Below are 13,500 nucleotides of genomic sequence, written 5' to 3' on the forward strand. Positions count from 1 at the left end.
TTTTTTTTTTTTTATGGCTGTGTTGGGTCTTCGTTTCTGTGCGTGGGCTTTCTGTAGTTGTGGCAAACAGGGGCCACTCTTCACCGCGGTGCGCGGGCCTCTCACTATCGCGGCCTCTCGTTGCGGAGCACAGGCTTCAGACACGCAGGCTCAGTAATTGTGGCTCACGGGCCCAGTCGCTCCGCAGCATGTGAGATCCTCCCAGACCAGGGCCCGAACCCATGTCCCCTGCATTGGCAGGCAGACTCCCAACCACTGCGCCACCAGGGAAGCCCCCCTAGTTTTCGTTTTTTAAGGAACGTCCATACTCTTCTCCATAGTGGCTGCACCAATTTACATCCTCACCAACAGTGCAAGAGGGCTCCCTTTTCTCCACATCCTCTCCAGCGTTTATTATTTGTAGATTTTTTTGGTGATGGCCATTCTCTACCATAACGTTTTTAACTGATTTTCTGGGTGTAGAACTATAATCCTATTTCTACAAGCACTTGTAAAATAAAATAAAATAAATGCATAACCTCATTCTGAGGAAACATCAGGAGGGATATTCTACAAAATACCTGGCCAGAATGCTTCAAAAATGTTAAGATCATGAAAGATAAGGAAAGACTGAGGAACTGTCACAGACTGGAAGAGACAAAGGAGATGTGACACTAAATGAAATGTGCTGTCCTAGATGGGTTCCTGGTCCAGATAAAGCTTTCACTAGTGGAAAACCTGGTGAATTCCTAAGAAAGGCTGTAGCTGAGTTAACAGTATTCTACTAATGTTGATTTCTTACTTTTGATAAATCTCTGGTTATATAAGATGTTAACCTTCAGGGAAGCAGAGTTAAGTATATAAGAACTCTCTGTACTCTCCTGGTAACTTTCCTGTAAATCAAAAATTATTTCAGGGCTTCCCTGGTGGCGTAGTGGTTAAGAATCCACCTGCCAATGCAGGGGACACAGGTTTCAGCCCTGGTCCAGGAAGATCCCACATGCCGCGGAGCAACTAGGCCCGTGCGCCACAACTACTGAGCCTGTGCTCTAGAGCCCGTGAGCCACAACTACTGAGCCCACATGCCACAATTACTGAAGCCCGCGTGCCTAGAGCCCGTGCTCCGCAACAAGAGAAGCCACTGCAATGAGAAGCCCGCACACCGCAACGAAGAGTAGCCCCCGTTCGCCCCAACTAGAGAAAGCCCTCACACAGCAACAAAGACCCAATGCAGCCAAAAATAAAAATAAATAAATTTTTAAAAATTTAAAAAAATAAAATCATTTCAAAATAAAAAGTTTAAAAAGAAAGGCTTCAGGTTTTGACCTTCAACCGATGGAGAATCTGATCCAGTGGATAAATGTTCCTGCCTCCAGCTTTCAAACAGACATCGTTAGGAGGAATCTTTACCCTGTGGCCCACAGCAGTGACCGCAATAACACACCTTATCTTGGCTCTTCCCCCTTGTTGGTCATATTCTCCTCACTCATGCTCCCTGGGGTCACTTCTGACAAGGACCCCTCTCTTTGGCCAAACTTTAGTCGGGCTCCTCTGAGCTCTCTCTGGCCAGCGCTTGTTCTTGTCCTTCTGAACCCAGTTGAGCAAGAATCTCCCCACACTTGACACATAACCAAGTTCCTCTTAGTAACTGTCCATCCACTGATTCCCCCACCCTACCCATTGGTTATAACCTCCCAGCTGCCCCTGCTGTATTAGGAGTTGAGGTCAGTCTCTCTCCCCTATTTCCATAGTCTTGAATGAAATCTTCCTTGCTTGTTTAACACTGTCGAGTGTAATTTTTCTTTGATGCCTTCCAAATAAACAACCTGATCCCAAGTCCTTGTCTCAAGGGGACCCAAACTAGGACAATCCCTATTTAACAGATGAGGAAAATGAGGCACAGAAATTAAGGTGTTCTCCCAAGGTCTAACAGTCAGGAAATGGTTGAGATAAGGCTTCAACCAGACAGCCCAGCACCAGAGTCTGCCCTCTTGATGACTACACTATACTGTCTCTAAGAATTAAAGTATTTTCCACTTTAAATTTCACTAATTTAAACCCAGGTTTGTATCCCCATGATTCCCTAACACAAACTCAAACACCATTCTCCTGCCAACTTATTCAAATAATGTGTGTAGGGCAGAGAAAAGTGACAGCTTGAAACTACTCTAATTTTACTTACAAATAATTTGGTTGATTCATGCTGTTTTCTCCAAAACCTTCCAAAAAAAAAAAAAACTGGTAATCTGGTTGGTGTTACAGAATGCCAAGTTTGTCACATACATCTCTCACAACTTCTACAATTCTCCCTCGAAAGCAACACTCAAAAGCAGTCAGTCACAAAACTAGAGTAGTAAACAAGGGATATTCCAAGACAGGAAAAAGTTAGCTTTCTAAAACAGATGGAATGAGAAAAAAAGGAAGGAGGAGGAAAGTGAAAGAGCAGCTTCTGGAAGAAAGAAACTTCAGTGTTCCATGTTGTCAAGATCATTAACAGGGTAAAAAAGAACTAAGTTGCTATAACAGACACCCGAAAACGTACCAGTATAAAGAATGCAGAAGTATGAACCTTATTCAGGTAACTGTCCTCAGGTAAGCGGTCCTGTTGTGCATGGCAGCTGCTCTCTGTTTGATCACTCGGGACCCAGGTACTTTCATTCTCTTCCTCTGCTATTGTATTAGTTTCCTAGGGCTGCTCTAAGAAACTGCCACAAACTGGGTGGCTTAAGACGCCATTTATTCTCTCATAGTTCTGGTGGCCAGGAGTCCAAAATCAAGGTGTTGGCATGGCCATGCTTCCTGGGCCTGTGATAACAACATTTCAATCTCTGCCTCTGTCTTCATGTGGCCTTCTTCTGTTTCTCTCTGCAGTGCTGTCTTCTTATAAGGACATCAGTCATATTGGAATAGAGCCCCCTTAATGACCTCTTCTTAACGTGATTATATCTACAGAGACTGTATTTCCAAATAAGGTAACTGCTGAGATGTTTTTTACCTACACTTTTGACTCCAAGTGTATTTTTTCCACACCAATAACCTATTTTCCAACTCTCTGGACACCAGCTGGGTGTCCAACAATTCAATTCAGTTCTGACACTAACTACTCAGAGTTCATGCCAGATGCCAAAAGTTAAGGGTTCAGTTCCACCTCATATGCCAATCACAAATCCTGGGCCTCCTGTACTTATGACCAACCATCTGTACATCAGGGGCTCACATGATCCCCACCCTGGGTTCAATAATTTGCTAGATCAGCTCACATAACTCAAGGAAAACGGTTTAGTTACTATTACTGGTTTATTATAAAGGATACTTTATACACTTAGAATAACTGAGGCTAGGAAATGATATAATTTGGTCAAGGTCATACAGTCAGTAAGAGGCACAGGGAGGATTGGAATCCCTGCTTCTCTACTATGCAATGCTGCTTATCAAATATAACAGGACCCTTCTTCATCAACCAAAAACAAAATATTTCCCATATGTCTGCTTATTTATTCAAAAAATTTGATGAGCCAGTCCTTACCGTCACGAGGTTCACAACTTAAAAAAAAAAAAAAATCCCCAGCATCCACTCTCTCTTTATTCCGTTACGTAATACAACCTCCTGAATTATAGGGGTATAGATGGCCCCCAGCTAGAAACTACATTTCCCAGGAACCCTTGCTGCCAGGTGTGGCCATGTGACTACGTTGACTCCCAATGGGATTCAACCAAACATCAGAGCAGTTTGGAGGTCATCTCCTTAAACACAAAACTACTCGCCTTAGACTTCCTCCTCCCCCTTCTGCTGGGAACTTGGATATAGAGGCAAGCCAGCTCCTACTGTGTATCTGAGGACAGACCCTAGGAGCTGGAGAAGCAACAAGATGGAAGGAATCTGGGTTCCTGGATGACATGATGGAGCACAGAAAAGAATTAATACCTGTAAAGCCAACTGGCCCGAGGCAGGGGAACGCAATCAGATTCACAGGTTGCATCAGACCGAAACTCTCCGGATCACCCAGCTCCAGAAACTGACCTGGAGACTTTCCGGACCACCCAGTTCCAGGAACTGACCTGGAGACTTTCCACCCGGCCCAGCCTTCCCGCCTTTCGAGGGGCGGGACTAACGGTCCCAAGACTGATGCAACCGGCACCCGATATTGCCACGATACCCGAAAAGACCACCAAATAAGGAATACCCTGCACCCTCCCAGATTCGCCACAGCCCTTTCCCTTCTTCCCCTATAAAATCTTGCCCAACCCTCGCCCGGGTGCGACTTCTCTGACCCCTTTCTCTCGGACCAGTGAACCTCGCCCGGGAGCGCTCCCTAATAAAGCTCACTTGAAGCTTTCCTCTGTTTCACGGTGCCGTTTGTTAAGATCCGACCTTACAATACCCAATCCTACATGACCTTATTTGCCCCTGTTTAATTTTAATCAAAGACTTGAGTCCACACAAAGTCTGTGGCATGAATGAAATGGAATGACATACTATAAAAGCTTGTTATAAACATTCCATAAAGCTAAAAGCCATGCAACTAATTACGGTAAAATTATTATGTGCAGGAAGGTAGCTGGCGCGGATGCAAACTTCATGCAAAGTTTCCATGAAAAAGGCATCCATTCTAACAGAGTTAGAATAAGATGCACTGTCCTTCAACTTGAGGAACACAGCCTAGGCTGGATTTCAGCCCCTTTCCAGCCTCTCAGCCAGGCACAACATGAACAGCCATACACAGCAGTTTATATCTATACGCAGAAAAAGGGGGGTGGGATCTTGTATTTAAATGAATTTTATATAAAGTGAATCGTTTTGAGTGCACTGAGGAAGTTTTCTATTTAAAGAAATCCTGCAGCGAATTCCTTTGCAGAGAATGCTTTCCTAATGGAATTAGTCACCAATGAGTCATCTCTACAAAATTCAGATTCGTGATTTGGCCTTCGCAGGATCTGGCCGGAGAAGTCAGATGAATTATAGATATCGGTAATAAATTATACAGTACACGAAAGCAAAAGAGTTAAGAAAAAAATGGCACGTGGGTGTGAACCGGATGGACACAGGGAGATCTTCAAAGTGGTCCCCACCAGCACCCGATCTGGGCCGGGATCCGCCCGCCCGTGGTTGTCATTTAATGGTCATGGGGATAGAAAACCAGCTTCTGTCCAATCGGAAAGTAAATGAACGAAGGGACAACAAAGAACAACTCGGAGAAGCGTCACCAAGTTGAGGTAAAAGGCTGTGAACGAACAAAGGAAGCCTAGGCCTTCAAGTTCTCGGCCCGCCACGCCCCGGTTGCCCTGACAACCGAGCGGGCGTCAGAGCAGAGCCTGGGACACTTGGCCAGCCTCCCAAAGGCCCCGGCCGCACTGGCGCTTGCGCATGCGCCTGAGGACTGGTGTTGCGCTGCGGAGGCCGCACCTACCTTGGGCTCCTCAGATCTTGGCTTGGGTCCTGCTCATCTGTGAGAGCCTCGCCTAGCGGGAAAGCGGGGTCGCAGGGACCCAGCAGGGATAAGAAGCTCGTCTGGGCGCCCCCTTAGTGCTGAGGGCCCTCTGGGGGGACTCTGGAGAAGACACCCACCTTCCAGGCCGGCACCTTCCTTCACAGCTGTGAGACCGCACTCCAGGTCCCTGGCTAGACTCAGTTTCCCCATTTTTAGAGTGGGGGTTCACAGTTCCTACCTCAGAGACCGAAGAAGATTCATAAAACTGGAAACAGGGCGGGCTCCGTGGTGACCGCTCAGGGGCCTTCGTGGTGGGAGTGGTAGCGTGAAGGGATGCCCTTCAACAAACCGAGGAGGTGGGCATATTCTCTTTTTACAGGGAAGGAAACTGAAGCCAGAAAAATGAAGTGAGACCCTCTCAAGGGGCTCAGCTAGTGCCTGGCAGAACGAGGAGGGGAAGCTGCCCACCCTGGGGTAACCCCCGTTGGAGGATCTAGGGGTGCGATGAGCCTTGTGCCTTGGCAGGACTGAGCAGGTTGTGTTTAAATGTTGGGGGTGGGAAGAAGGAGTGACGGCAAGAGATAGCAGCCCCAAATGCCCCGAATACCATCCGGATTATAAACGGGATGGGGCAAGTGATGGATTTAAGAGCCCAAAGAGGCTTACCTTTTGAAACAATACCTTTGCTGGCAAATTCTTCAGCCCGCCTTAGCATCTCCACCAGGGTCCAGATTCCAATCTGAGCTCCCAGTTTCGTTCCTCTGCCTCTAGCGCAGGGTTTCTCTACATCAGCACGACTGACATTTGGAGCCGGATCATTGTTTGTGGTAGCGGGGACTGTCCTGTGCGGTGTAAGATGTTTCTGTCTAGCAGTATAGCCAGCCTCTACCCGCAAGATCCCGTGAACATGACCCCGCCCCCCACCCCGCCGCCAAGATGTCACAACCAAATGTCCCCTGGGGGACAACTCTCCCCAGCTGAGAACCACTGACCAGGGCCAAGAATTAAAAGACACATAAATTTATTCCTTTTTCACTAAGCAAATTTTGAATTCATGAACCATGTTCTGTGCCCCGAAGTATATATTATATTAATTCTCGCTCTCTCTGGAGACCCTAAAAATAGCCCAATTTTCTGGAAACTGGTTATCCCAATTGCATTATATGAAGTACAATGGATGATTGCAATGGACGGGTCAACTGTGGAATAAGCGTTGGGCAAACATCAGGAGACCTGGGTTCTGTACCAAGTTCTGCCATTACAAACTCTGTGGCCTTTTCACTTAAGCTCTCTGGACTGATTTTCCCATCTGTCAAATGAAGACAGTGATTTCTAAGGACATGGAAAAGCTCAGATTCTGACAAGATACCTCCCCCAACCTTGAAGTTGTTTAAGCCACCCAGCCTCCCTCCAAGTGTCCCCTTCACTCCCAAATGTCTTTTGTTACTTCTCTCAGCCTCCTGGCCTGGTCTCTTAAACACATGTTAAAGAGTCAGTTTGGGGGCTTCCCTGGTGGCCTAGTGGTTGGGGGTCCGCCTGCCGATGCAGGGGACGCGGGTTTGTGCCCCGGTCCGGGAGGATCCTGCATGCCGCAGGGCGGCTGGGCCCGTGGGCCGTGGCCGCTGGGCTTGCGCATCTGGAGCCTGTGCTCCGTGGCGGGAGAGGCCACAGCAGTGAGAGGCCCGCGTACCGCAAAAAAAACAAACAAACAAACACAATAAAATGCCCCATGATGTGATGCTTAAATTATAGGAATGTCCCAAGCATCTACGTAAGTTATTCTGACCTGGCTGGTCTTCGTACAAAAAGCCATAGATCATCCCTTTAATTAATTCTCTTCAGCATCCACCTGCCTTTCCACGTACTCTGCAGTTGCCAGATTGGAGTAATGGGTCAGAAGATTCTATGACCTAACTTCAAAGAGCAGAAACTTGAAGGAATCAGGATCCTGCTCATAGAGGATGGTCTGCCCAGGATGATGCAACCTGAGCCCACCAGAATGTAAGCTCACAAGGGCAAAGATTGCTGCTGAGGGCCCGGGTTCAGTCCCTGGTAGGGGAACTAAGATCCTGCAAGCCGTGTGGTGCAGCCAAAAAAAAAAAGAGGGCAAAGGTTGTCCGTCTTGTTTATCACTGCATCGCCAGCGCTTAGACCAGAACTAGACACCTAGTAACACTGAATAAATGTGTCAAATGAATGAATGAACAAGGCATATTTGGGCAAGTCATAAACAAAGTCAATCTAAATATTTTGCTTGAGGTTTAAGATTCTGTTTCAGCCTTCTAGGAAGTTTTGGTGTACTAGACAACATTTCCCTTTTCTTCCCTCCTCCCTTTTTTCTGTTACCCTCACCAGTTCTCTCATCTGACAAAGCATCTCCTCCCTCATCTGGGTCAGCTCTGTGTAATCAGCACCCTTTCGGAGGGCGGCATTCACATGTGTTCCTGGTCGCAAGAGGTGAAGGAATTTATTACCTGGGGCTCATGGTGTGGGGGACGGGGGGCAGTTCTGTGGTCCCTAAGCCTGATTCCTGTGCCCCGCCTCTGCTGTGTTGCATCCTGGTCTTATCCCAAAAGCTTGCTCCATATGCTTCTGGTTCGCTGTTTGAAAACATCATCTTAATGCAGGTGAGTCAGACGGTGGATGCCTGACTCACCTTTTTTTTTTTTTTAAGATTTTTGTTTTTATTTATTTATTTATTTTGGCTGCACCAGGTGTTAGTTGCAACACACAGGATCTTCTTTGCGGTAGGCGGGATCTTTTTGTTGTTGCAGCATGCGGGCTTCTTAGTTGCAGCATGTGGATTTCTTAGTTGCTGCATGCATGCGGGATCTAGTTCCCTGACCAGGGATCGAACCCAGGCGCCCTGCACTGGGAGCACGGAGTCTTACCCACTGGACCACCAGGGAAGTCCCAAGGCTCTGAGTTCTGACTTTCTTTTAGCGTCTCCATGCTTTTATTAGATCCATCTCAGAAGCAACAAAAGGAGAGACTTCCTCTTAAAATTGTCAATAGTACTCATTTCTTTTGGACAACACACTCCTTAAGGAGGAGAACCATCTGTAGTAAAAGTCTCTATTGGGAATTCCCTGGCGGTCCAGTGGTTAGGACTCTGCACTTCCACTGCAGGGGACACGGGTTCGATCCCTGGCTGAGGAACTAAGATCCCGTGAGCCACATGGCACGGCCATAAATAAATAAATAAATAAATAAATAAATGTCTCCATTTGGCCAAGGGGGTGGTATGGGTAAGGGGGTCCATTCCATTTCTTCCATATTTCAATTGTCTGTATATAGCAGTTACATCAAGCCTAACTCCCAAACATTCTTTTTTAAGATTTTAATTTATTTTAAGGGGGATATTCTGGACACACTTCTTTTCTTTAGGGCCATTTCTCCTACGGACAGTGTTTATCATCATGAATTGATGTAGTGACTCAACATAGATGTCCTAGATGCAAAAGACCAAAAGTTACAAGTACTGGTTGTCTCATGTCAATTTTGATAAACATCAATTCATTTATGCAGTGGAAAGGGGAAAACCTATTTTCTAAGCCAAAGACTACAGAGTCAACATTGGTGGAATCTAGACTAAAGTACCAGGCATCACGCTAAGTGCCTTCCCAATGTTATCCCATGAAACCTCTTCCACAACTCTGAATTTTAAGGATCATTCTCCCCATCTTGGGGTGATGAAATTGAGCCATACAGTAGTTAATAACTTTGCCCGGGTCACAGAATTAGGAAGTGATGGGGCCCGAATTCAAATCCCTAGATTTGAAGTTAAAATCTTTGTAACAACCAGTAAGCAGATGATCACGGTCTGCTTACACAGGACCTCCCTGCGTCCTATCCACAGCAGCTTTGCAGCTGCTTTTATCAAAAAGACTTGTAGATCTGACTTGTAGGTGCACTGAAGATAAAGATCTCATCTTTTTGATCCCTTGGACCATGGCTAAGCAAACCGTCTGCCCTCTGCCTGATTTTATTTTTTATTCTCTTTTATTTTTGGCTGCGTTGGGTCTTCGTTGCTGCACGGGCTTTCTCTAGTTGTAGCGAGAGGTGGCTGCTCTTCATTGTGGTGCGCGGGCTTCTCATTGCGGTGGCTTCTCTTGTTGTGGAGCACGGGCTCTAGCGCACAGGCTTCCATCGTTGCAGCATGTGGGCTCAGTAGTTGTGGCTCGCGGGCTTAGTTGCTCCTCAGCACGTGGGAACTTCCCGGACCAGGGATCGAACCCGTGTCCCCTGCAGTGGCAGGCGGATTCTTAACCACTGCGCCACCAGGAAGTCCCCCTCTGCCTGGTTTTAGAAATACAGTTGTATTGGCACACAGGCACACCTGTTCTTTTACATACTTTCTGTGGCTGCTTTCATTCAACAACCCCAGAGCTGAGCGGTTGCTACGGAGCTGTCTGGCCCACCAGTGTAAAATATTTACTATCTGGCTCTTTACAGAAAGTTTGCCGACGCTGCCTTAGACTCTAAGGCTTCAAGCCAGGACCAAAGCATGCGTTAGCCCAAATTCTGGCCCACCTGCCTGTGACTAATCAGAGCCCCCTTGTGTTTATTGCCCCCGTGTCCTTCAGATTTGGTTGTCAGAAGGACATTATGAAGTAAACTGCATTTGTGGGCAATTAATGGTAAATAAGGTACCACTGCAACAGGGCCACCAAGAGAACAGCAAATGCCTTCCTCATGCACTCTGTTGGTACCATGGATCATTCCTGGCCGCCTCCCCCCAGCCGCAAGCAAAAATGCATTGAGTTATTCCTTAAAAGACTTAGAAAACCAGAAATGCTATGAGTGTCTCTGCATCTCTGCTTCCTTGCTCTCTCCTTAAATTTCAAGAACAGTAGACTCCAAGAGATGGTCGAACCCTTCCTATGGCACACCAGGTCAACTAAAATACCAAACAGCAGAGCCAAGAATAGAACCCACTGCTCCCGAGAATCCAGTTTTCCTAAACCCATAAAGGCCCAGGCCTCCTTTAAAAGTCCTTTGAACCTGGTACAGTAAAAGCAGTGCCTGAGTTAAGCATGTCATTCTTATTTGGAGGTAGTTTGCAGATGGCATTGAACTCTTCAAGGTCCAGACCTCCTCCACATTCTCCCTTGCTGATTACAGAGCCACAGAGCATGATTGGGCCTCGGGGCTTCAAGGTGCCCTTCCACCACTGGGAAGGGAGGCTCCCTCCCTCATTCAATCCAATCCTGTCTTCTTCCTCTTTAGAGACAGCAGCCCAGTTAAGTAGGTCTCACTACCCTGCGTGGGCTCAAAGCCCTCTGCATCGCCACACTCCTCTTTTCACACACGAAATGTATTTCTAATCAGATGTTCCTTTTCTTTTTTTCTTATTGAAGTGAAGTTGATTTACAGTGTTGTGTTCATTTCTGCTGTACAGCAAAGTGATTCAGTTATACACATATATACATTCTTTTTTAGATTCTTTTCCGTTATGGTTTATCCCACAATATTGAATATATAGAGTTCCCTGTGCTCTACAGGAAGACCTTGTTTATCTATCAGATGTTCCTTTTCAATATTTTTGTTTCCCCCGAAGAATTTAACTGCAGAATAAGCCAGGTGCCGTAGCTAACAATTGGAGGTGTGGCACTGAACCTGCTCGTTTTGCAGGTCCTCTCCTGCCCCCTCCTCTGGAGTTACAGGATCATGGCAAGGACACCAAGTTTCCCTGGGTGCCCTGTGTGCTCAGAGCCTGGCCACTGGAGGAGTGGCCCACGTAGGAGCTGGCCCTGTCCTCTCTGTCTTCCAGCTTGCACCGGGAAGAGGATTTGTCCGAGAAACCCAAGCGTTGTCCTGATCTCATCAGAATCTGACAGAGGCAGATATATAGGCCTGTCATTGAGTTTTCTGTTTTGTCTGCAGTTGATTTGAAAATGTGTCAAGCTTCCTTTTGTCGAGTTCTTGATTCTACCTTTCATTTTCTCTCTGGACTCAGACCCCCTCAACCACCAAATCTGGAACTCTGATACTCCTGGGAAATGTGTTAGGTAACCTGCAAGCACAGCGTCATGGTAAGAGACCCAGACCAGTAGGATTGCACAAAGATCCATCGTCCTGGTTTTGTAGCCCCCTGAATTTCAAATCCTGTTACCTTGTTTTCCATAATCAGAGAGCTTGCATTATTGACCAGCCTCAGTGCTCACTTGTAAAAGATGATTAATTTGGTTTGGACTTCATTTTTATCATTCTATAGCTATTTCATACTTTGCAGTTCTATCTATAGAATGAATTGTTTGAGGTCCCCTAGTCTTGGTGTCAGTTTTCACAAAAAATGAGGTGAATGATCTAGAGTTTGTAAATTCCACATACCAACACTGCATCTTAGACACAGACATTGTTAAAGTTCTTTTGCTTGCAAGAAAGAGAAACTTGTTCAGATTAGCTTAGTCAAAGAGGAGAGTTTATTTTAGGGATACAGGGATATATCAAGCCACTTAAGAACTGAAAGGTCTCCAGGGATAAGGAATGTTTTTCTATTTCTTTCTCTGCCTCTCTATTCCTTTCTCTTTCTCTCTCTTCCCCACCACATGGTTTTCATCTCTGCTTTTCTCTGCACATGGCTAAAGATGGCTTCCCACTAAGTCCCAAAGTTCTACGTCCTCAGATTAAGCCACAAGCAGATTCCCCTGCATGTCTGGGTCCCAGTTGTAAATTGCCAGGAGAAAACCCCATTGGCCCAGCTTGGGTTAAATCTATACCCCTGATCCAATCAGCTGTGGCCAAGGATGGGCCATAAATAGAAATGCTGCAGCACCCTCTGGAGGTTGGATATTCTCACACAAAGGTAGGGGTGGGGGCTGGACAGGCTCCCCAAATAGTTTTGGTCACAGTCACAGATTAAATATAAAATGTCTAACCTATTGGGCTTGCTTTCTGAGCTGGTTGGTGATTGGGGCATGAAGACAGAGGTAGGCTTGAACCACAGACTCTTAGAGGTGGGAGGGAGCTGGAGGGCTGGCATGTGGAAGAGGGGTTGGTCCTCTGTGTCCCCAAAGTTAGGAATAGGGCCACATAGTGGGTGCCAATAGCAGGGAAGTGGGTTTCTGTTTTATGTAAAGAACTTCCTGGTGCTTAGAGGTCGCCTCCTCCTCTGTCATTCTGCTCTTGACCCCCAAAGACACACCATGATCTTGGAACGCCCTTCCCGGCCCACTGGCTTCTCTCTTCCTCTTCAAACTGTTTTACAAATGCATTGGTAGGCATTTACTGCATTTGTTCCTATGGGCAGGGCTGAGATATCCCACTTCACAGGTAAGCAGACAGAGGTGATGTGACTTGGTCAGGGTCCCCCAGAGCTAAAATCCAGGTCTCTTCCTGTCACCCTGCCCGGCCTGGCTAATTGTCTTCCTCTCCCTGAGCCAGTTCCCTTGGTCCCACGGGAACTGCCTTGCGCTTGGCATCTTTATAGACAGTCTCTTCGTATCCCAGGCTGATGTTTGTTTCCATCACCTGAGCTGTGTGTAAGTAATAAGAGTGAGGCTCGGGACTTCCCTGGTGGTGCAGTGGTTAAGAATCTGCCTGCCAACGCAGGGGACACGGGTTCAAGCCCTGGTCCGGGAAGATCCCATATTCCGCGGAGCAACTAAGCTCACGAGCCACGACTACTGAGCCCACGCACCACAACTACTGAAGCCCGTGCTCCTAGAGCCTGTGCTCTGCAACAAGAGAAGCCACTGCCCTGAGAAGCCTGTGCACCTCAAAGAAGAGTAGCCTCCACTCACTGCAATTAGAGAAAGCCCATGCACAGCCACAGAGACCCAACACAGTCAAAAATAAATTAAAAATAAACAAATAAAGGATTTTTTTTAAAAAAGAGTGAGGCTCTACACGTCCCTTGAAAGCCAAGGGCTCTCACACTTCTCACCAAAATATTACTGACAAGGGAGTATTTTGTGGCTTTTCAGTCACTAGCTCTTCTTTCAGGTGCAAGACAAGGACTCAACCAAAATTCAGAGGTAGCAAGCAAGATTACTGGGGTTTGAATGCAGCTCCATCTTGTTCCTCAGGATCTGTGAGCATTCCTCTGCCCTGCCCACCCCCCTTCCTCTGCCTGGCTTCTCTTTATCCA

Source organism: Neophocaena asiaeorientalis, unplaced genomic scaffold (assembly GCF_003031525.2).
Source record: "Neophocaena asiaeorientalis asiaeorientalis breed wild unplaced genomic scaffold, Neophocaena_asiaeorientalis_V1.1 scaffold87, whole genome shotgun sequence".
NCBI classification, from domain to species: Eukaryota; Metazoa; Chordata; class Mammalia; order Artiodactyla; family Phocoenidae; genus Neophocaena; species Neophocaena asiaeorientalis.